Source organism: Rattus norvegicus, chromosome 1 (genome assembly GCF_036323735.1).
Source record: "Rattus norvegicus strain BN/NHsdMcwi chromosome 1, GRCr8, whole genome shotgun sequence".
Lineage (NCBI taxonomy): Eukaryota > Metazoa > Chordata > Mammalia > Rodentia > Muridae > Rattus > Rattus norvegicus.
The window spans coordinates 11,895,920-11,920,872 of record NC_086019.1 but is presented as its reverse complement, the minus strand read 5'-3'; the positions used below and the strand labels follow the sequence as shown (position 1 = coordinate 11,920,872).

At 35.1% G+C, this 24,953-nt stretch overlaps 1 long non-coding RNA gene across 1 annotated transcript in view; it reads left to right on the top strand.

Moving 5' to 3' along the window:
• LOC134484950 (uncharacterized) overlaps positions 1-21,058 on the top strand; it is a 39,323-nt gene extending 18,265 nt beyond the window's left edge. The window contains exon 3 of the long non-coding RNA XR_010062759.1: positions 20,514-21,058. This is a non-coding gene — a long non-coding RNA (uncharacterized LOC134484950). The remainder of the gene's footprint in view (positions 1-20,513) is intronic.
• Positions 21,059-24,953: the final 3,895 nt, after the last annotated feature.

Sequence of the window (24,953 nt, the reverse complement as noted above, 5' to 3'; positions counted from 1 at the left end):
GAGGGGGTGCTTTTGTTTTTATTAAGAGGAAGCAAAAAAGTAGAAATAAGAATAAATCCATGATAAAATGTACCCGTCCAGGACATACCCCTTAACAGTCTTATTTTCTTTGAATAAGCCACACTGCCTATACCTTCTAATACAGATATATCATTAACTTATAGTTCCAATACTTGGTAATCCATAGAACATATCAGAGCACTTATAATACATTCTCCTACCTGAAAAAGGAACCTTTAATCTTGGCCCACTGAGCGCTAAACCAATGGAAACCAAACACAATAAAAGCATTCGAAGGCCAAACCCTAACAGATCCTCATTCTCCCAGACTATACTTGACAGCATATACATGCATGTCTGCCAGTCTTCTACAGGATAGTAGTGACATGGAGTTGGAAATCTTTGCTTCATCACTTGTAATTTTATACATTTGTTTTTTATTTTTTATTTTTTTAAAGATTTATTCATTTATTATATATAAGTACACTGTCACTGTCCTCAGGCACACCAGAAGAGGGCATCAGATCTCTTTACAGATGGTTGTGAGCCACCATGTGGTTGCTGGGAATTGAACTCAGGACCTCTGGAAGAGTACTCAGGTGCTCTTAACCGCTGAGCCATCTCTCCAGCCCCTGTTTTTTTATTTTTACTTAAGTCTTTGATAATATTATATAGAACAAATATCTTACGCTACCTTCTGTTCTTCACTGATGTTCTTTAAATTAACATTCATCATTAGTTTCTCCAAGTAAATTTGTCATCAACCAATTAAAGCCAAATTTTCCGTGTTATAGCTTTTTTAAATTAATCATTGATTTTTTGACATTACAATACAACTACATAATATTGTCTTTTCTTTTTCCTCCTGCCAAATCATCCTGTATGCTTCTCCTTTTTTCTTTCAGATTCATGGTTCCTTTATTCATTTTTCTTACATTCACATTTATATGTGCATATACATATATTTCCTAATACATAAATGCAACTTAGTGTTACTTTGATGTATGTTTTCAGAGCTGACCATTGGTTATTGGGTAACCAGTGTGTTCTTTCCTCTGGAAGGTTATTTCTCCCTCTCTCAGGTTTCCATGGGTAGTCAGTTGTGGAGGGTGGAGGAATCAATGTTAGGCTTTTCCAGTCCTCTATGGAATGCCAATTGTTGTTGTCTTTGGTCTGATTAACATTAAGGAACCTATGCCTGATCGTGGAAACTTAGCCAACAATGCAGAGTTAGTGAAGACTGAAGTCATGGTTCTTGCAGGACTTATAATCACCAGTTTACTAATGTACTGGGCTGCCTTTTGAATTCCCAACGAAAATTAAAGGCTTGGAATGTCTTTCATGCTCAATCTGTATGACATTCATATTTTCATAAAACTGATATGTTTATAAAACATGCCATCACATTTATGGCCCATTCATACTTCTTTTGAGTATGACTTCAGAAACAGTCACACTCTGAAGGACAGGTGATATGGATTTCAACTTAATATATTTGAGGAAACTTTCAGTCCGTGAGAATGGATAAGAACACTGGGCAAGGAACTGTCAGAAACTATATTTACATGACAAATTTCACCAGTCATTTATTTGTCAAGTTCCTGAACCCAATATTTTACATTCTCATCCTGTTACGCATGAATGGTTATCCCAGAGTATCCAACTTAGGGTTACTTTGGGTCAGTGTTCTAGTCTCTTTTGTTACAATCATAAAATAGCCTAACCAAGAAGCAACTCAGGGGAGTAAAGGATTTATTCGGCTTTCTCTTCCAGGTCTCAGTCCATCATTTAAGAAAGATAGGGTAGGAACTTAAATAATCATTGAAGTAGAAACCATGGAGGAATATCGATTCTTGGCTAATGGAAGGCTAGTTTCCTAATGTAGTGTAGGGAAACTTGCCTGTGGATTATACAATTCTCAGAGGAGTGGGCTCTGCCACATCACTTAATAATTAAGACAGTCCCTACAAGTAATACATCAATCTGATATAGACACACCTTCTAGCAATTCTTTTTTCTTCTCAAATAACTCTAGACTATGTTAGTTGACAATCAAAACTAGCTAGGACAATGTGTTTTGCTTAGCATGTAAATAAGTGCTGTGAATGATCTAGAAATATAGGTCAAGTCAAAAATATCATATCAATTCATGTAAAAATATCTGACAAGTATCAAGAACCATATTCAAAGACAAAGCTCAATACTAAACTAGTGGTAAAGGAATAATTACCAAGACATCTAATATTGAGTCACAAAATTATATAGAGTTAATAACAGTGGTATACAGTACTTAAATCTAAATAGAACATCTATTTTTAAAGTCCCTCCCTGCTCATGAAAGCCCACTTCTAGCAGTTGAAAGCTGGGTGGGGCGTGAGAATTAGATTTCTTTGATGATATGGATTCATGTAAAGTCCTCATATACCAGTAGATAATGCTATATCCATTCAAATATGAGCAGCACCAATTGTACTCAGCAGATTACAAATATAGAACATGATATTAGGAAGTAGATGTGTTGTGGGTATGGGACTCATGGAAGTTAGAGAAGTAGAAGGTTGTAATAAAATATAACTTACACAAACATATATGAAATTATCAATGAGAAAATTGAAATGTATTTTAAAACCGTTTGCTACTCAAAAATTATGAAAACAATCTAGACTATATGTTTTGGCATTATTTAAATTGTCAACAACTCATCGGGAACTAACTTAAGGGTACTAAATGACATATTATCAAGGTTATTTTCACTTCTGATTAACTCTTGGTTGATTAAACAATTGATTACATTGTTGAAACTCATTGCAACCCATCATGAGAAATACATGTAGTATTGTGATGTTTTGATCTGCTCAGAGTGTAAGGAGGGTTCGAGCCATACTTTCTATTGGGAAGTGCATGAGTTTTGTACATAATAATATCCACCTTCTAAATGTGCTCCTCCTGCAGAACAGTTTTTCTAACTTTTGGTCTTGTTCAGTATATGTGTATCAGAAAGTGGCATGCAATTTTTCACAAGAGAAAGAAAGGAACTTTAATTATATTTTGCTTCTATATTAATATTAGAAACTTTCATAATTTTTTCCAATCAATTTTGAGATTACTGTTTCTACTTTCCCATTGTCTTTCATTCTAAAAAAATTCCAATGACTCGTTTAAATGCTTCAAATATGAACTTGTAATTTGAGAAGACCAAGATTTATTTACATGTCAGCACACGGAATAGTTGTCTCACAATACATTGTCTATTTCAAAGGAAAAGAAAATCCAATACTATGAGGGTGTGTGCATTGATGAAATTTATTTTAAACAAGCAGAACATGGGATTATGGAGCTAGAAAGTCGGAAACAAGTATTCACATAATCTTCCCTTTGTTCTGTTTATTCTCACTAATGCATATAATGTTAAAGTATTTGAGAAGATATATGTTGATAATAGGAAAGTAACCATATCCATTTTGTATAATGGATTTAAACAGCCATGGCTATTGGTAGCTGCAATGGGTACTGAAGAAAGTTCTCAGGGACTACCATGGGTTAAGTACAGCTTCCTCTGACGGGTGCTTTCAGTGTGTTTCTTGTCCTGTTCTTGTTTGGTTTTATCACATGAATTATCTTTTGACAGTGTGCCTACACCATTCCTGGTTGAATTATGTCTTTTGCGCAAGGCTCTGTCATCATTTCTAGTGGTGCCTCGTTGTTTTCAGAGAACTATTTGCATTAAGCATTAGTAAACTTTACAAGTTATCGTATATATTGTGGCAGCATAATTAATTTTTCTTGTCAATACATCATTAAAAGGAACATGAATATTCAATTTCAGAGTTAAAATTGGCCAACCATTTGCTATTTTGTTTTATTTAACTTGTTTAATTATGGGACATATACAAATATGTGTCTGGGTATATTCATACATGTGGACATTTGTGGAGACCAGAGATTGAGATGGAATATTTTTCTAAGTCACTTGTCACCTACTATTAGAGAATAATTTCTCTCACTCTACCTGAAGCCCAAGGTTGTAAGCAGAATACCTGACCAGTGATCCCCAAGAATGCCTGCCTTCCTATCAGGTCCCTCAGCCAAAAGGTTATCTTTAGTGTTTGTTTTGTTTTTCTGTTTTGTTTTCTTCTTTTTCCTTTTTAGTTGGTTTTTTTTTTTTTTTTTTTGGTTGGCTGGTTTGTTATTCTATTGTTGTTTGTTTGTTTGCTTTTCAGATAAGTTCTTCTTCTGCAGCTCTGGCTGTCCAGGAACTGACTTTGTAAAGCAGGCTGGCTGGTCTTGAACTTGCGGAGTTGCTTTTGACTCCCCTGTACTGGAATTAAAGGTGTGTGCTGTCACCCTCATCTCACTTACGGTTTTCCATAGTCATTCAGGGTCTGAACTCTGGCTTCATGTTTGAAGGGCAAAGGCAAGCACTTTTCCTCAACTTCAATTCCTACCACTTGTTTCTTTCTTCTTATTGTTTATTTTATTTATTTACATTTCAAAGGTTATTCCCAGTCTCCGGTGCCCTTCTGTAACCACCCTATCCCATTCCCCCTCCCCCATGCTTCTATGAGGGTGTTCTGCCATCCACCCACACCCTCCTCACCACCCTAGCATTCTCCTATGCTGGATTGAGCCTTCACAGGACCAAGGGCCTCCCTTGCCGTTGATGCTAGGTCAAACAGTCCTCTGCTACATACGCAGCATGAGCCATGGGTCTCCCATGAGTACTAATTGGTTGGTGAATTAGTCAGGGAGCTGGGGGAGGGGCACAGAGGGGAGTCTGGTTGGTTGATATTGTTGTTCTTCCTGTGGGGTTTCGAAACCCTTCAGCTCCTTCAATTCCCTCTCTGGCTCCTCCATTAGGGTCCCCGTGCTCAGTCTGATGGTTAGCTGCAAGCATTTTAATATGTATCAGTAAGGCTCTGGCAGAACCTCTCAGGAGCCATCCATATCAGGATCCTGTCAGCAAGCACTTGGCATCAGCAATACTGTCTGGGTTTGGTAGCTGCATATGGGATGGATCCCCAGGTGAGGCAGTCTCCGGATGGTCTTTGTTTCAGTCTCTGCTCTACTCTTTGTCCCTGTATTTCCTTTAGACAGGAGCAATTCTGAGTTAATATTCTTGAGATGTGTGGGTGGCCCCATCCCTCAATCGGGGGCGGTGCCTACCCTCTAAATATGGTCTCTACAGGCTCTCTCTCACCTTTATTGCTTATTTGAGCTAATGTCATCCCTGTTGGGTCCTGGAAGTCTCTTGTTTTCCTGGCATCTGGGAATTTCTGGTGGCTACCCCCAGTTCCCCATCTCCTCCTATACCTGATCCTGACCCCGTTTTTTCCTATCCCCTCACCTTCTCAAGTCCCTTCTTCTACCTCTCATGATTATTTTGTTTCTCCTTCTCAGTGGGATTGCAGCATCAGCACTTTGATCTTCCTTCTTCAGCTTCATATGGTCTATGGTTGTATCGTGGGTATGCTGAGCTTTTTGCCTAATATTATTTATCAGTTTCTTAGCTTTTCTTTGAACCTATTTATCTAGACATGATCTGTCAAATGAGATATGAATGCTTCACAGGAGTGCTATATTTCTTTCTCCTTCAAGTTTTTATAGGGTTGTACTTTATGAATACTTCTTGATTTTAGGGAGCACACCTGCATGCATTCTGTTGTACTTTGAAATTACAAGCATTACCACTGCAAAAAGTGTTCCTTGTAGCTTTTATTATTTCTTCGATTTCAGTCAAACATGGCTTTGGCCCTTGCATTGTTGTTCTTTGAAATCAACTGCTGTGAGCTATCTCTTTCTGTTCTCTTAGCCTTTCCCAACATCTTTAATATATCACCTTTTCACAACATGGTGTACTACGATGTGATTGTTGGTTCCTTTTGCTTGAACGTTTTTATTCGATTCAACAGGCATCTCGATCTTATAAGTAAATCTATCATCAACAACTCTATCAGAGGAAGACATTTAAACTTCTCTCACAATATATCAGAAGACATATGTGTATAAATTTGCAAATTGGAGAAGTGTGATCATTTCAATTTGTTTATTTGAATAATATTTATTTCTGTGTATAAAAACTATTTTTAAACTGGACACAGAACGGAAAAAGTGTTGTATGAGTCCATGTATTCTTCCTCTAGCAACGTATAGCTCTCTAAATTATAATAATTATGCTGTTTCTGCTCTGTGTATTATGAATACTTTATAGCTGTTTAAAATAATATAATTTTTCTTTCAATAAATACTGAAATCATTAAGTACATTTTACTTTCTATGTGTTTCCTCTCAGTCTGTGCCAGTTCGTAACTCAATCTCTATGCTATCAAAATACAGCCCTGTAATATCATACAATGGCTTCCTTCCAGCTAACAATTAGTCTGAAATTTGTGAGCAAATTTGCATAAAATTGAATCCAAACCTGATGCCAATGATTGACTATTTGTTTTACTGTGTCAAGTTTATTCTCTACTTATGTGCAAAAGCACATAATAACAGCAACTTACAGATTTTACACCTGTGCATCATCACTTCTTAGGAAGTCACTGTGGACGTAAAGGCATCTCTAAGCTGACATTGCATGGCCAGGATGCCATTTGATTATCTTCGTGCTATAGGAAAGCTAGATGCCAGTTTCATTTTCCTGTCCTTATCAATGACCTTGGCTACTTTTTCTTTTCAACCTTCAAAATTTAAGTCAAATAATTAGAAATAATCTTAATGTTGACTCTTTGGGGCTCTTATCTTTCTCTTTGCATATTGCATCATTTCAATATATAGGTTCTAAGCATGTTTTATTTCAGAGTGTACAAGTTAATTGCCAATTGTTTTATATATCTTATTTCTGTAATTTTCTTGTATTGGTCTTCTGTAGCCTGAATGCTGGAATTTGGTTATCCACCTGCTTTGCTTGCTACCTTTTATACATAGTTTCCTCCTTTCCTCCTTATGGTGAAAATATTTCCAACTATTCTGAATATAGCAATATCTTTTATATTTGTTGAGTTTCTTGCTTTTTCATAGCTTAATATTTCAAACAAAAATTATGTTCTTTATTTCCTGAGTGATTGTATGACCTCTCTTCCCTTTTAAAGTATGACAAATCTGCTTTCTGAGAGCTGTTAAAATAATTGAAATTATTATGCAATACTAACAGTTCTCCCTTGCCCCCATCCATCCCCCTCTCCATTTCTCCTTCAATTCCATCGCATTTTCTTATTACTAATTGTTATTGCATGCATATTTGCACAGGTTTATTCATATGAATTCCTAACTATAGCCTGCTCATTCTGTATAGTGTTACTTTGTATGTTTTTAGGGAAGACCATGGTACTGGACAACCAATTGCTGTGTTCTTTATTAAGTATGTTATTTTTCATCAATCCCAGAATTCCACAGCTGCCTATAGTGATCTGTGTAGGGCTGAATCCCATGTGACTTTCCATGTCAATTTTTTTTATTTTTAAACTATACTATTCAAAAGACATAGCACCTTTCAATTTCATATGCTGTCTGGTTATGAGCTTCTCAGGACTTTACTGTCTGTTACTCTCATTCTTTTATATCATGTCTCTTCTCCTTCCATTGATCACTCACTGTTGTTGTAAAAATATAAAAAATAAAAAAAGTTTCACTGTCCTTTACCTCGCTAGGTACAGCACCTCCGTGCCCCAAGATTTCTGCTAGATATCTTGGCAGAAACACATCCCAACTTATCAGTGGTGGCACACTTTCCTCACTCAAACTGTCACATAAAAGAACACTCAACACAATAACCTTATATCCAATCAATAAGATATAATTGCCCACCAAAACATACAAAGCCCAGTACCACCCATCCCTTAAGAACATAAAGAACAGCCTGTAAATACACAGAGCGGAATCTTAACGTCACCTGCCATGGTTTCTCTCCCTCTCCCTTCTCTATCTTCGCCTTTCCGTTCCAGTCTCCTCCCCTTCCTTCAAACTTTCTCCCGCCCACCCTTCCTTCTCATCCAATGACAGGCCTCCTTCTATCTTGGACCTGCCTCACCTGTGACATCATCCCACAACCCGCCGTGTGCTTTTCAATACATTTCTATTCTGAATAATTTCTTCCAAGTGCTGGATTTAATATTGAAATAAATTTGTTAGCACATTGTAGATAAATCTGAGGATTTCTTCAATTTAGAATAACATAGCTTTTTTTTTTTATTTTTATCTCTCTCAAAGTCCTTTCTTAGTTGACCATGAACGAAATTTGGAAATAACTTATCTGGGTCTGTGTTCCCAGAAAGTTTCTCTAAGAAAATTCAACGCATATAGCAGCTTGTTGAAAATTACTATTCTGAAGTTCAATTGCCATCAAAATTATGATACCTTTCAAATATGTACTGTAACAAAACAGGTCATCTTGCTTTCAACAGACAATGTTCACTTCATTTTAGCATTTGATATCTATGGATATCTCATTTGTTACCCAACTGCTCACTCTATGGTGGGTAGAATTATTCCTATAGATTCAATCATTATTTCCCTAGTGTCACTAATGTTTTCTTCTTTATATCAAAAAGACGAATGGAAAATTAGAACGCAAATGGTTAAGCATTTGCAACAAAGCTTTCAAGGAATTTACTAAGGAAAGAAAAGAATTACACCTCATGTTTAGATTCACCTACTTGAATTCATCTAGAAAATGAATCACATACCATGAATGCAATTTAAATAAAGTTTAATATATTTTCACTGCTGGGTCAGAGGACATGAATAATAGTATAATAAATCTCTCTTGTTACACTGTTTATTATTTTCTTTTTCTATCATATTTGTTCAGTTATTGTCATAAATCTCCCCTGCTGTTTTTTTGCACTGCATTGTGACAGATGTTTAATGAAAGTTGAAAGTGTTTTTATGCAATGCCATAAGCTTTTCAGAAGAAAGGCAGTATGCAAATGTAAATCATAAATAACTGAAGTGCAAATCAGGATGCTTTCTCCAAGGAATGCATAAGTAGTATCTTAAAAAGAGATAAAAATGTAATGGTCTAAGATTTAAAGGATTAGGATATTGAAGAGTGCATAATTCCAAACTGCTTCATTATTTTTGGAATCATGTTTAATTTCATTTTACTAGAGTATCAACCTGAAGGAAAGTGACTGGAAGACATATTAGGTAAATGATTATACCAAGAATTACTATACATCCAGAAAATATCTGCCCACAGAGAGAACTAAATACAGCTGAAAAAGCTTTTCTTCTCAGATCACTAACAATATGAGGGACTTGAGTTGAATTTTGTATTTTATTCTTTTCATGGAATATTAATTTTAGAAGACTAATAAAAGTTTGAAAAAGTATTCACGTAAAATACTTTCTATGTAATTAAATATTTTGCTAAGGCGACAAGTAATTATACACATTTCATTCCAAATGAATATTGGTATTGTAAACCTCAACTCTGATACCATTTTAAACTCTCTTTCCATGAAAAATACAGGAATTTCAGTATTTTTTATTTATTTCAGGAAAAAATCCTTAAGTTCAGTTCCTTTCTATAGTTTTATCATTAGGAGCAAATAATTTTCCATAATGTAAAATTGTTCTTCTTTATAACTCAACATCACTAGGGTAACTCTTTGAGATTCAAAATTTCTGCTCTAATGTTTGCCCTTAATTAAAAGAGTCTTTCTTTAATTTTGGGTGATCTGGTATGTATTGCTACCACCTGATCTTTGCTTTATTTCTCTTATTTATCACAAAGTATACTACAATTTAAAAAGAAGGATTGATGGTCACCATCAAATGACTTCATTATACAAATGTGCAACATCTCAATGATCTCAGATACTTCAGAAGACACATGTGTGACCTAAGCCTAGAATGATTCACATCTAGTAATTTACAGTTTATGGGATACTCTTGTGATTTCTACTATTCAGAACAATGATTTACTAGCCTATGATAAGAATATTTCTCAGCCATAATATGAGAGGATTACAGCCTAGATGGCTGTCTGTGCTTCTGGAGATAAGCTCAAAATAATTTATTCACTTGAACACATGTTTTCACAACCAAATCTCAGGCAGAAATCTGAAGGTACTGGAAGAATTAAATCATTATATAGTTATTAATGTTAGATGTAAAGTTTAAGTCATAAAGCAAACAAACCAATGTAAGAGTGAATAATTCTTGTGTGCACTACCTTATAGTGCAAGCATCAAGCTGCTACAAAAAGTAACATTTCATCGGCTCATTGAAATGCATGGACAATTTACAATATCTCCTTGATCTTAACTACGAACTAATAAAGCCTAAGATTATTGAATTTTATTTATTCTTAAAATAGAGTAATATTAGTAGTGTACATTAGAATATTTTTATTTTTGCATGTCTATTTTATTTGTATTCAAAATATTTACATAGGTATCAACAGAGTAAGCTTTCAAAAACCAATGTTGTGTCAACTAAACATGTAGTTGGCTGGAAGTTTAAATTTTGAATGTGTTGTTTAGACATTTGGTAGATACTAACTGAGCAAGAATAACAAACTGAAATTCTCCTTCACCGTGGAGAACAACAGTTTTGGTACAGAAGTGCTATAAGAAAATAAAGATTACTTATGTCCATATTAGGACAATACTGTTGACTGCCAGATGTGCTGGCTTATTTCCTACAAAAAGATGCATTTTATCTATGTCTTTCTCTATGATCTACAAGAAGAATGGAAATGTCTACTATCATGAATTTCTTCATCTCCTCCAATGTAATCAGAAAATTTGTAGACAAGGAGTTCGTTCACATTGTTGTCATAGTTTTGCTCTTGTTCCTAAGAAAGTAAGAGAACTCTGCTATAAATGAAAGCCCTCCTATAATTTAGGAGCCCCCAAATCAGCATAAGCATCACCAGTCGTGTGTCCTATAATTCTGGGTTCTCTCAGTTCATTTTCATTTTCTGGACTTACTATGTTTGTGATCTGAAAAGGATGGGAAACTTACCTTTCTAATTTTGGTAATTTATTTATACTTATAGCTTCAATGGAATTTCCTAATTGTGGGATCTGTATTAGAATATCTAGCAATAATACAAAGTACACTAATTTATTTATTAATAAAACAAATGTTTAAATAGTGAGCACATCTGTACTAGGGGCTTTCTGCCGTGTAAGAAGTAATATACCATTAGGTACTCTATTAATACGAAGGTGATTAGGTTATTTTATTTTCTTTACCTATTCACACATAGTAAAATGTGCTAAGGATTAACTTAAAGATATAGCATTTCTATGACACTGTACCCCAAGAATTTAAAGAATTCCAGTACTTCTAGCACAGTTGTAAGTAAAACTCTGGTTACAGTTGGAAAAGTAGAAAAAAAGTGACACTTTAGTTCACTCATGAAAGATTCATGGATTATAAATTTTTAGCAAAACTAGAGAGCAGAAGACATACATAGATAGAAGTTAAAACTCTCAGTATATGATAGTTCTGTTTAATACTACGTCCTGCATTGAAACAACCCTCCTTAAAGGAAGCATTCAGAAAGCCACATGAAATCAATGAAGACAACAACTCACACGTCTAAGAAATTTTCTAAAAATTACTGTAAGAGTTCATGATCTGGTGAAGAAGATACCCAGGACAATAGAATGTAAACACAAAGAGTTTATTCTGCATGCTGGGAGCTCCCATTACTAGAATAGGGAGACATCCAAGTGAGCTTTCAGGCCTGATTTTAAGCACGTTAGGGAATTATGGAGTAGGTGACCTCTATGTTAATCTGTGGGGTCCACCTTGAGGGGTCCATTACTAGTGCGGTGGCTGGAAAGTTGCTGGGAAAGCCTGAAAACTGTTGTTGGGTAAGTAGATGAGGAAATCTGGAAAGTGTTGCTGATACATTGTCCTTGCCTCAGACCAGGTGGCAGGGCAGCTTCTGAGGCCTGGACTTGCCAAGAATTTTGCAGTTCTTAGGCCTAGTCTCCTCACCTGCCAAGTTGAAGCCTGTCATAGAAACAGCCTAGCCTTCTCATTACAAGATTCATAAGGCCTTTACCCATGCTTCTGGCAGCAGTAAACAATTACTGAAGAGAAGAGACATCTCAGTCCCTGACCTAACAATAGGGGACTCTTGACTGTTCTGATAACCTACCTTCAGGTCTCCACAGAAAGCACTAGCATTGGGGGCTGCGGATTTAGCTCAGTGGTAGAGCGCTTGCCTAGGAAGCGCAAGGCCCTGGGTTCGGTCCCCAGCTCCGAAAAAAAGAACCAAAAAAAAAAAAAAAGAAAAAAAAAAAGAAAGCACTAGCATTGTAGCTTTGATGAAATTACACTTTTAGAAAATACAGTTGCTTTTTAGTCATGGATACTCCAGTAGCGAAATCAATCTATCGTGCTGTTAGCACAAGTAAAGTCAACGGTTTACCAGGAAGGATTTTGGTAGCCATTTATTTGGTCTGTTGTGAGTATCCTTTGTGGTGTGGCCAGACATTTGTTCAAGTCTCCTTAAGACAAGTTCCCCAGCAGAAGATAAACTACTACTCCAAGGAAACTAAGGTTTTAGGAAGTTTAACTTAGTGAGTGAGTGGGAACCATGAGCATCCTCTTGTTTATTTACTCATTTTATTATTTTATTATTCATTTATTCATTTATTTACTCATTTGTATTTAGTGCTCTTTGCGGAGTATTTTTAAAGTTTTTTTGAACCATAATAATCTCTTTCAATAAGATACGTTTAAGATTTCAGAAGTAAAAAGAGGGTTACCATGTATTCCATAATTATCATAACAAATGCAGATTATTTATTTTTGAGCACATCCTACCACTTCATGAGGAGAAAAAAGTGAGATAATTGAGTTAGGCTGCATTCTATCTAACTTTTATTCAGAGGAAAGCATAAAGAACCGTGTCTTATTTAACATTTTGTTCTTCCCAAGTAAGCGATGACATCTAATCAGATGGCTGTTTAGATTGATTGACTACATTTTGCAACCAAAATGTTAAGTATAAATTGAACATTTCTGTGTAACATATTTATTATATGTAAGTAAATTTAGAGCAAGACAAAAGAAACCTATGTAATTGTGCTTCATTTAACATTTATCATTGTTTTCTTTGTCAGCTTAGGTGGCCTTTGGGCTACAAAGTTTAAACAAATTTTAAATTATTTCTGGGAATATTTAGAAGCATTCTATATGTGACTAGAATTTAATGCTATTCTTAGAAAATCATTTCAAAACATAGTAAAGAAGATTTTCCTACAAAGTTGGAGAGACCAACCAATCTGATTATAGAGACAACTAGGAAACAAAATGTGGAAGAAATAGAATTTACATCTTTGCTTCCTGTCATTGAGGTGACAGTCACTCTCTGACACTTGCGCCAGGATTTACTTCTCAGACCTTCGGTGTGCACTGAAACTGTTTGCAGTTTTTCTGGGGTCCTGATTCTAAACATCAGACTGTGGCATTTATTTGCCTGTATATATGTGCATCTGAGTTTTAGACTAAACAATCGCAAGAATATCCCTTCATATATATCACTTCATAAATATAATTGTCCATGCAAAAAATTCACAGACTCAATTTTGTGAGGTACATATACACACAAAAATTCTTGGCATCTTTCACATCAAAGAGAACAGAGGAGAGCTTCGCAGAGGCAGATGGCTGGAGTTTAGTGGATAGTAGGTCTCAGTTTATATATATTTAATGATTTTCTCCAACAACATTTACTGTCACTTAATCACCTACTTAGGTTTATTGGTTGTGTGAACACTGCCTAAATGCTAAGAACCATTCCAGTTTATTCTCAATTTCAGGTTTTTCTTTTAATCCAAGAGTTTTTTTTTAATGATTACCATATATTAACATTGCAGGTAGCGATTATGGAGATAAATGAAATGTCCTACTTTCAAGGTTCTCACAGTTTACAAGGGGAGACAGTCATATAAATAAGTGGCTGTAATAATGTATGATAGATGATAGCTGTGGAATTTTGTATTAAATAGTGAGGGAGCAAAAATATGAATGAATAAATCTGCTTAACTGTGTTAATCATATTTAAATGTAAAATTTGAGTAAATAAAAATATTAAGTAAAATTATATATCATAGCTTGAAAAGCTCAATAAAATCTAATAACCATGTTTATCTAGTGCAAGTAAAGATGATATTTTCCCTAAACAGCTATGTAACGTGACTCCATATTGATGACCTGCTCTATAATGTTAAAAATGTTTTCATTCTTTGCAACCTTAGTGCTGCACCAAAAATCAATTTTGATTCCAAAATTGGTTTGTCATCATATAGTATTAAAATAACTTTGGCTCCATTTAAGATTTAAATATAATGCAAGATATTTTACATATTCATAAATTGAATTTATTAGGAAGGCTTCTATCTTTAGATCTCTAAAGTTATAATTGGGTAAGTTTACAAAAATGATAAATCACTTTCTTTCACTACAGCTTTGATTTAACTACCAACATAAAAAATAAACAAACAGAACAAACAAACAAACAAACAAAAAACCCTTTCTCAGCTCCATGAACTCAAATCAACCAACTACAGGAACAAATTGAATTAGTCCCAAATTTCAGACATATTAAGATAAGCTAATATTTTAAAACTTACTGTGCCCAGGTAAAAAAAATTAGTTTTCATATATCCCTCCTCTCTATTTGCTCTTTTTTCATGACATCTATTTCATATTGTATATTGTATGTAACATAAGACCAAAGTGATTAAAGATAATCAGATAGAGGGAAAAGAGTAGTAGTAGTAGTAGTAGTAGCAGTAGTAGTAGTAGTAGTAGAAGTAGTAGTAGTAGTAGTAGTAGTAGTAGTAGTAGTAGTAGTAGTAGAAGTAGAAGTAGTAGTAGTAGTAGTAGTAGTAGTAGTAGTAGTAGTAGTAGAAAGGAACATAATTACAAAGTAGAAAATTGGAAGTGCAGATTTTAAAGTGAAGCTACTGAAGCACATGGGAACAATAAAATAAATATTTTAAGGTCAACATACATTTGAGATATACACAAAGCTCTGTATTTTATACAAAATTTATTGTTAGCCTCTATAGAAAGTTATTGATATTAGTTGACTAAAGGGATCTAGATTGCACACTAACATATATTAAACAGGAACTAATATAAGCACATTATTGATGTGTGTGTGTGTGTGTGCTGTTATGAATGAAGAGTAGATTATATTCTTAATAAAAAATAAAAAATACCTTTATGCCTAAGTCCTGGAACCTTTGGTTTTCCTTTATCTGTATTTGTTATCAGGAAAAAGGAGCTAAGAGAGTGGAAGGACACTGCCATCATTGAGTCAAAACAGTGTGTATTTGTAACAAGAACAAAATTTGAAAAGTCATTCAGAGGTCATATGGCTAGAGGAATGAGTATGTGGCCAAAACAATGCCATTAATGCCATTGGTTGATGGAAACATTGGTTCTTCACATCATTAGGGGAGTAGTCATCAAGTTTGCAGTTGGTAGTCCTGGAAATGGATATATATACTTTGTAGCCTGTGGGATTTTGTGATGCTTCTGCTTCAGAACTACTATATCCATTGTTAAACCTTTCTCCCTTCAATACATGTGTATGACTGTTTTTAACCACATATATGAATACACACACACACACACACACACACACACACACACACACACATATCACATATCTGTCCCAAGACTCAATGCCAAGATCATTTTGTAGATAAGTTGACAAATCTCTTTGGATAGTCTTTACAACTCAAGAAATTTTCAAGTCTGGGCTTGCTATTTTAAAGGATAGCATCTACTTAGCCACAGATAGTTAGATAAAAGATGAAATGATGGTGTTGGGGAATGAGAAATACCCATTCCTGGCATCCAGAAAGCAGAAGAATGGATATACATCCAATGGTTAGAGACATTCCTAAAGAAATGCCCTTAAAGGCCCCATGCTTAAAAGAAGACCATCTATCCCATATTTGACCTCTTCCCAAGAACAATATTAGTGTAGAACCCGCATGATTTCATTGCTTTCAGATACACTGTTGTATTTGGACACAGAATAATCCAGTCAAGTTGATGATTTAAATTAAGCATCACAATGGCCATATTTAAATTTGGTTCAGAGAAAATCTCACTGAAATAATGAGATGTGAGGGGTTACCTGGCCATTGTATGTGTATACTTCAGCTCTGTTTAAACTACCAGAAAATTCAGAATGTTTAGGGTAAGAAGAAATTTTAATGCTTCAAAATAGTGAGGATAATATATTTTGAGTCTAGAGCTCTGATTTAAAATGGGACATAAGTCTAATACTATATAGATAGTTTGAAGCAGATACAGCTTGTATGAGGTTGCAATGGTCTTTGTTATAAATTTAAAAAACCACTGTATTTTTATATAAGCTATAAAAATATACTTTAATGTAAAATATATATGTCTGTCACTCGTTTTAGGAAACTGTTCATACTAATATTGAAGAGATTGGTTCTTACTTGACACAAGTAATATTGTTTTGCCTGATTGTTTTTCTTTAATTCATAGCCACATGCACAAACAAAATATTGGAAAGAAGCTTTGTCTGCTATGGAGGACTTTGTTCTGGCTCTGAGAACCTATGTTAGTACTGAAGTGGCTTTGATGCCTCTCCTGCAAGCATAATCTGAATCAGAAGGGACTATTAATCAATAATAGTTAAGACGTTTATAAACTAATATTCAAACACAATTTTAGAAGTATCACCAGATTCAAAGGAAGTCTTTGGAGTAATTCCTTAAAGTAAGTGCAAAAGTCTCTGGAAATTGAGTTTCTGTGTGTTCTCAAGTTCCTTTGAACCATCTCAGCAGGGTAGACAGGGAATATGCTGAGTAGTATTCCAGCTCTCTGAAGTACAGACAATAGAGCGGAAAAGCTGCTCTTAGTTCACATGGTCTCTGCCAAGTTTGCTTGTGAACTTAGCTAATAATTATTTCTAGTTGGAAAGTTACTGGATCCTTAATCTCCTTGAAACCTACCAGGGTCTGACTTTACCTTTAGAGTAGTAATTCTTCTTCACAGGGAACTAAATGCCTACTGTACTCCTGGGAGGTTACCATCCTGTTCATTTTCTTCTCAGTAGTCTTTAGCTCCAAGCATCTTCAGCTAGCATCAATTCACACTACGTTTCCTCAATAAGTTGCACAGTTTCCTTTGCCTCTGCCTTTCCATACACAGCTGGATAGAATAGGTGGACATATGGAATTTACATGTTTTACATATTTAAAGAGATTATCTGGTTAAAAATGAAGTTAATGTCATAATGTTTTAAGTAACAGTAATAAACATTTGTAATAACTGTTGGTGATTTTGATGACCAAAGGAACTGGTGGGATTTGACAGTATCAGTTTTACTAACCTGATACAAAACATTAAGACAATGTATTATTGATCATGACACACTTGGGCTTTTAACTTCAAAGCCATTGGTGACAGAAGCTCTGAAAAGAATCTTTGGAGAAAAAGCAATGGAATGAAAAACTATACAGAATAAAAGTTCCTTTGTCTAATCTCTGGGTTTTTTTTACAGGCTTTAGTGACAAGATCTAGACATTACAATCAGTAATATATTTATCTATTGGACTGAGATTTCTCTAATAAAATATTTCATCATTTTTCTCATAATACTTCACAGATTAAAATAAATGTATTGTTATTGTGCAAATTGTAAATGAAAGGATTGAGGAGTCAAGTGTTTTACTTGCATTTATGTCAGGAATGTTCCAACTTTACATAATAATTCTTTATTTATGGTTTTCAATCATTGAAGAAGGTCTTACCCACATTATTTATACAAAAATCATTTAGGACCAATTTTTCTAAATTACCTTCAAACTTTTCACTAAAATATCACTCATGAAGAAAAAAGAAATAATTAGTACAACTAATAATTACAAAGGAGCACACATGAATGCAATCATTGTGAATAAACAGATCATTGGGTGAAATATGAGTTCTTCACCCAGAATTCTTGTGAACAGAACTAAATTATCCATCTACAATCAGCCCCACCTCTCAGTTGTAACATTGCATATTTGAATTACCTGCTTCTCAGTCTTTTATAGATTTTATATACTCTGTGTGATTCCTATCTACTTAGAAGGAGAAACAAAATAATTATGGGAGGTAGGGAGAGGGAGGGGCTTAAGAGTGAGGGGGTAGGAGAAAAGGGGCAGGATCAGGTTTTTGAGGAGATGAGGAAGATGTACAAATGGTCAGGAAATAGTCCATAGTACATACAAAATTATTTTTTTCATTTTTCTTGTGACTTTACTGATATAATCTATGGAGAAAGAATCACTGCTTAAATATTAATAATATTAATAAGTAATGGGTGACATACTCCTTCATGTAAGTTGTTATTTTAAATTTTAATAGAGGCATCAATAAAACAGGTTACTCAAACATAAAAAAATCTTATAGGTTTTGTCATACTACTGAATTTCAGGATATTTCAAAGAAAATATCAATAGAAACAAACTTTATATTTCTACAAAAATATGCATGATTTGAAGAGCCCTCAGGTGTATCGACACAAAGCATTATCACAAGAGATGTATACAATGTAAATTTTGTAACTCTTACTTTAATGGATCTTTCCTTACTGGTCATTACCTACCCTTTATATAGAGTTTTAGACTCAAATACTGTTTCCATAGAAACAGTGCACTCAGCCTTATCAAATGGAAATATGTTTAATTTTTACATTTTTGGTAAATATTTATGCAGCTTATGACAGTAATTAAGGAAACTACGGTTAGTTATTTTCTGACTGCAAGAAAAAGGTGACTAGCTAGCCTATGGACTAATATATTAAGTAGTCATTAATGGTAAAATATCTCCTAAACACAGTTAATGTTTTCTTGCATATTTGTTGCTTAATTTTTGTCATTTATTCTACAACTATATCATATATACTAAGAAAAATATACTTGGTAATAAAATTTCTTTGTGATAAATATGAAATTAAAACATACACATAGTATCCCATTTGCTATTCTCCCATAAATCAATATGGAGAGGACACAAATTATTTTTTATAAATATTGGTAACTGGCAACTAAATTGTAAAGTAGTGTATCTGTTAGGGTCCTTTATGGGTTCTATTTATACTAAACATATTATGTACAGTTTTGCCTAAATATTAAACATTTATTCTATATTATAATACTCTTATCTCTTTAACTAAAAGAAATAGCTAGTCATTTACTGTCATAATCCTATTTTCCGAATTATAAATTACATCAAAACTCACCAAACTTAAGGTGAGATCTCACCTTGTAATATTATATCTTACGTGTCACTTGCCTTTTAAAAGTATACTATCAGAAGGTTTGTAATTCCAATATTTGGATGCAGAAGCAAAAAGATCAATCAAGAATTTAAGGCTATCCTCAGCTACTTTGCAAGTTTGAGGCTACCCTGGGACTCATGAGACATTGTCTTATAATAATGAATCAAAGAAAATGCCTAAGATCAAAACCTCAAGATATAACACATGCTGGAGGACGTGGAGCAAGGGGAAACCCTCCTACATCGTTGGTGGGAAGGCAAATGTCTACAACCACTTTGGAAGTCAATTTGGCAGTTTCTCAGAAAACTGGAACTCGTTCAACCTTAAGACCCAGATATACCACTCCTGGGCATATACCGAAAAGATATTCTAATATTACACAAAGACTCTTGCTCCAATATGTTCATAACAGCTTTATTCATAATAGTCTCAAACTGGAAATAAGCTAGATGTACCTCAACTTAAGAATTGGTAAAGAAAATGTGGTACATCTACACAATGGAATAGTATTCATCTATTAAAAACCAAGGCATCATGAAGGCAAATGGATGGAGCTTGAGACTATTATCCTGAGGGAGGTAATTCAGACAAAAGTACACATACTCACTTCTAAGTAGATTTTCGCCATAAAATACAGGTGCCATGTTACACCCCACAGACCCAAAGATGTTAAACAAGAAAGAAGACCCCAGAGAGGAAACCTGAATCTCACTTAGAAGGGGGGGGATTAAGTAATTATAAGAGGCAGATGGAGGAAGGGAACTAGAAGTAAGGGGATGGAGAGGGGACTGGGGAATTCAGGATCAGGTGAGGGTAAGCTCCTGAGGGCTTGGCTAGATGGCCCTGAAATGAATGGATCTCTACAACTGATGAGAGTGAGGAGGTGGATGCCATCTCCAGGACGAGGCATGTCCTCGAACAAGGGAGATACCCAAAAATCAACAGGAGTGACTTTAGCTATGATTCACTACACTGGGGATATGAAATGAGGAAAGTCTACCTCTTATATTCAGACAGGAACCTCAGTGGAGGGATAGAGACACCAACTCACCCACAGAACTTCCCCCTCCCGCAAATTTATTCTGTCTACAAGAAATGCAGACATAGGGGAGGGAAGAGAGACTGAAGGAATGGCCAACAAATAACCAGTCCTACTTGAGACACATCCTGTGGGCAAGCACCAATCTCTTACACTAGTAATGATATTCTTTTATGCCTATAGAAAGGAGCCTAGCATGGCAGTCCTCTGAGAGGCTCGACGCAGCAACCGACTCAGACATATGGAGACAGCCACAGCAAAACAGTGAATAGAGCTTGGGAATTCTTATGGAAGAAAAGAAGGAAGCATCATGGGTCCTGAAGAGGATAGGGACCCCAAAGAAAGGACAAGAGACTCAACTCAACTGGGAATTTGGTGCTCTCAGAGTGTGAATGACAAACCAAGGAACATACATGAGTTGAACCTAGGCCTCCCCTCCCATCTGCAGCAGATGTGCAGCTTCACCTTCATATGGATCCTAAACAACTGGAACGAGCCTATCCCAAAAGCTGTTGCTCATACTTGGTATACATTCTTCTAGCTGGGCTGCTTTGTCTACCTTTAGAGGAAGCACCTCGCTTCGCAAAGTCCTGAAATGCCAGGATAGGTGGGATACCCAGGGGTGGGAGGCACTCACCCAGAGCAGAAGGGGAAGGGTGAGTGGGAAGGGTTGTGAGAGGGTGTGCAGTGGAGGGGTGTGGAGGGGGGCAGTGAGCCAGATGTAAAGTGAATAAATAAAAAAGAAAAAAATAAATTAAATTAAAAAACCCTAAACCTCAATTTTATTTCATACATTTTATAAGCTTTATGGCTCATATCACAAATCATTTTATGTTCTTCATGCTGTAATGATTCTATTCTAAGAAATATTTTGCTATTGATATTAGGGAATATTTTTTCAAATTCATCAGTGCTGAGAAGCATAAGAATTTATTTTAATATTTTGCTGTGGTCCCAGCATCTTTGGTAGCACCATTGTAAATCATTAAGATACTCAGAATTCTTAATTTTTCTATTGAAGAATTGCCACTTATGTAGAACAAGTCCAAATTGATTTCTCCAGAAATGAATGCATGGCCAGGGCTGGTGGTTTTGAGATGTTTGGGAGCATGACACTAGACTGTCACAAGTTCAAGATCAACTTAAGCAAAAAGTGGGGTCAAGAATAGTCTGAGATCCTTAAAAAGAAGATGCCCAAAAGAAATAAAGAATAAAATAAAGAGGAAAGAAACAAATAAACAAAGAAAGAATGAATGCATGAAGAGGGAGAGAGATACAGAGACAGGACTGAGAGAGGAGAGAGGGAGGGAGGGAGGGAGAGAGAGAGAGAGAGAGAGAGAGAGAGAGAGAGAGGGAGAGAAATAGAAAGACAGAGAGGCAGAGGAAGGTGGGAAGATTGGAAATAAGAAAGGCAGCAAGGCAGACAAGCAGAAAGAAAGAAATTGGGGAAGAGAAGAAAGACAGACAGACAGACAGAGGAAGGTATGGAGGCAGGCATGTATGCAGGCAGGAGAATCAAAACAAAGTAAAATCGGGGCCAGGGATGTTTCTCAGGACTAACACACTAATCTGGCCTGTACAACAATCTCTAGTACTTGGGGAAAATATATTAAGAAAATAACAATAATGGATACACTTTGAAGATGCTTAGCTTGAATTCATCTAGAGGGTGGGGGTGTTTTGGTGTCATGGCTCTGCTGCAGTACCTAGTCCTGTTTGCAGCACTCTAAAATAACAAGTCTACCGATCATGAAAGTTAAAACAGCACAAAATATGTTGTAGCGCTTGTCCTTGTTTTGATATTTGCAACAAAGGATAATTTCATAGCTAATTTTCGCTCAGGTTGAGGATGAGGTTTTGTCTGAGAGAAGACAGAAACCTGAAGACAGTGATAAAGAAGGTAAGTGACAGATGGACGGTTTGACTCCTCAGCCAACAGATAGACACACAGATCACCGTACAATCTCAGAAACAGATTCCTCTTCAATGATTTGAGTATCCGACAAAAAAAAAAAAGGAATGTATGTAATTTTCTATTGCACTGCAGTAAAGTACCGAAAGGTAATCCTAGAAGTCTGAAACCATTCATCAAGTGGCAGTGTCAGTTGTATCGCCTCCCCCAAGCAGTGTGTTGAATATTTGGAATTTTCCTCTTTTTACGCTTCCCTAGAAGCATTAGCACGTTTTCATTTTGGAAGCCCTGCTAAGCTCAGCATCGGAGCCAATCATTTGAGCAAAGGAAAGTGAGGGATAAGATTCTTTTTAATAGTTTGGGAGCACAACTGGGAAAATAATCTGTCAGTATATTTTCTAGAACAAAACAGCTCATGTAATTAAGTTGGCCCAATGAGCGGAGATAGAAAGGACAAGATAGAGATGTTCCTTCAGGAGTAATTAGCCCTAAGAAGGCAGCAGAGGCTGTGTGAGCATAAAAATGTTGCATCGTCAAATCCTGAGGGAAAAGGAGGTGGAACGTAGATTAAGAGCCAGCAAATGGACATCTCTTAAAAAGCAGAGGACAAAGGATATACTATAGAATTCAGTGAATAGCTTTTAACTAGAATTGAAACCTTAACTTTACATTTGATTTTTTATTTTAATAATATTTATTTACCAGACACCAATATTCTGTGAAAAAATCAATTATTCTAATAACACTTCAATAATGGTTCTCATTATATGATAAGTCCAATGATGGACAAGGTTTTATTTTTAATTTTCCATAATTCTAGGCACATGGCACTATTTAATATAAAAAAGAGAACAAGACAACTTAAGGAATATTTAAAAAGATATTTTGTTAGGTCACAACTTTCTTTTTTATAGATTTTTTTTTGTCATCTTCATTAGTAAAAACTACTCATTTTCTAAAGAGAGATGGGTTTAATTGTCATTTCTATTATGTATGCTTAGAAAAGTATATGTTTATATTCTAGTGTTGTCATCCCAGGAAACCTACAACTAAATCATTTTCTCTTTTATAATTTTTGTTGATTGATTTTTGTGTTGATGATTGTTCTGCATACACACACACACACACACACACACACACACACACATATATATGTATATAAATATGTGCTCATGGAGGTAAGATATTTACTACTGAAACTGTAATTATAGATTATGGTGAGCTAACATGTGGGTGCTGGGAACCAAATCCAGATTATCTGAAATAGCAATAAGTATTCTTCACTTCTGATCTAATGCCCTACTTCCTAAAATATAATTTTCTAAGTATCAGATTATGGCTTTAAAAACTTTCTGAATAGGTAAGTGATCACAATATCCTAATGTGAATGTGCACATTTCCCTCTACATAGGTTGACAAATTCAAGGCATAGGAGGGACTGTCTAAGATGATCCAAAACTAACCTCCAATGCTTTGGAATGTTTCAGTACTCAGTGTTATGACAACAACTGTTTGAGACATAAAGTCTACTTATAGAAAAAAGATATTGCCTACAGAGTGCCAACATGAGGAGATTGTAAAAACTCTTCTTCGGTGAAATTAGTGAATACTGCAAATGTGATACTTATATTTTCCAAAATTAAATAAATAAAATATATACAATAAATAAATTAATACTTTTCTACATCAAGATATTAAAGTTCAGCAAGGAGATTCTGTGGCCAAGGAAAAGTATGCCTTTCTTCAAACCCAGTGTTACAACCAAACACAGGCCTTGCCTCAAAACATGGGAAATAGTTCATTTTTGAACCATGTGTGAGTAGCACACAACTTTGAAACAGTAATTCTGGTTATCTGAATAATATGCTCCAATATGGAAGCGATTATATGACTTCTTATAGTCATAATAAATAAAAAAATATAAAAAATCGGGGCATTTAAAAATGCATTGCTGGAAATATTAGGTATGATACTAGCAAAGTACTACTAGTAGCTGCAACATCAAACACAGAGGAAAGCAATGGATTACTGCAAAGCTGGATATGGGTCATTTAGCTCGGAATTTGTAGCATGCCGACTTTGCCACAGTCAGGATGTATAGATATACGCCATTCTAGTATCCCTAACTTACATGTGAATCTGTTTTTCTTGGAACTCAAATTCACCCTATCTAAAGAGAAAAACGATGCTAGTGCAGTTGAATATTTTACATTATAAGCAATGAAATTGGACTTTGATATCATATTTTACATAAAAAATAGTTCAAAATATGTAAAAGACTTAAGTTTAAACCTAGTGTTTTAAAAGAAAACACTAGGTTTAAATTTCATTCTCTAAGTTATGGCAGGAAGTTATTAAGAGGATGACAAAAGTATGAGGAGCAAGAAGAACTCAGAAGACTGCCCACAGTTGTATGATTCAATGTGCAACATTTGCAGTGGAGAATCCGAAGACATAGCTTAGCAGGTAAGAGCACTAAGAACAAATAAATAACATTGGCGAACCCAAATACTATTATTAATTGGCCACAAATAGGTGGCACAAAATTGTTCTAAACTTGAGTGTGGCAATAGTCACACACATCTGGGCATATCTAAAAACTGGACTGTGCATTTAATAAAGTCAAGTTTTCAACCAATGAATAACACCTAAGTCTGCTGTTGAACAACAGACAGAATGAAAAAGAACTACTAATAAATGTTTTTGATTTG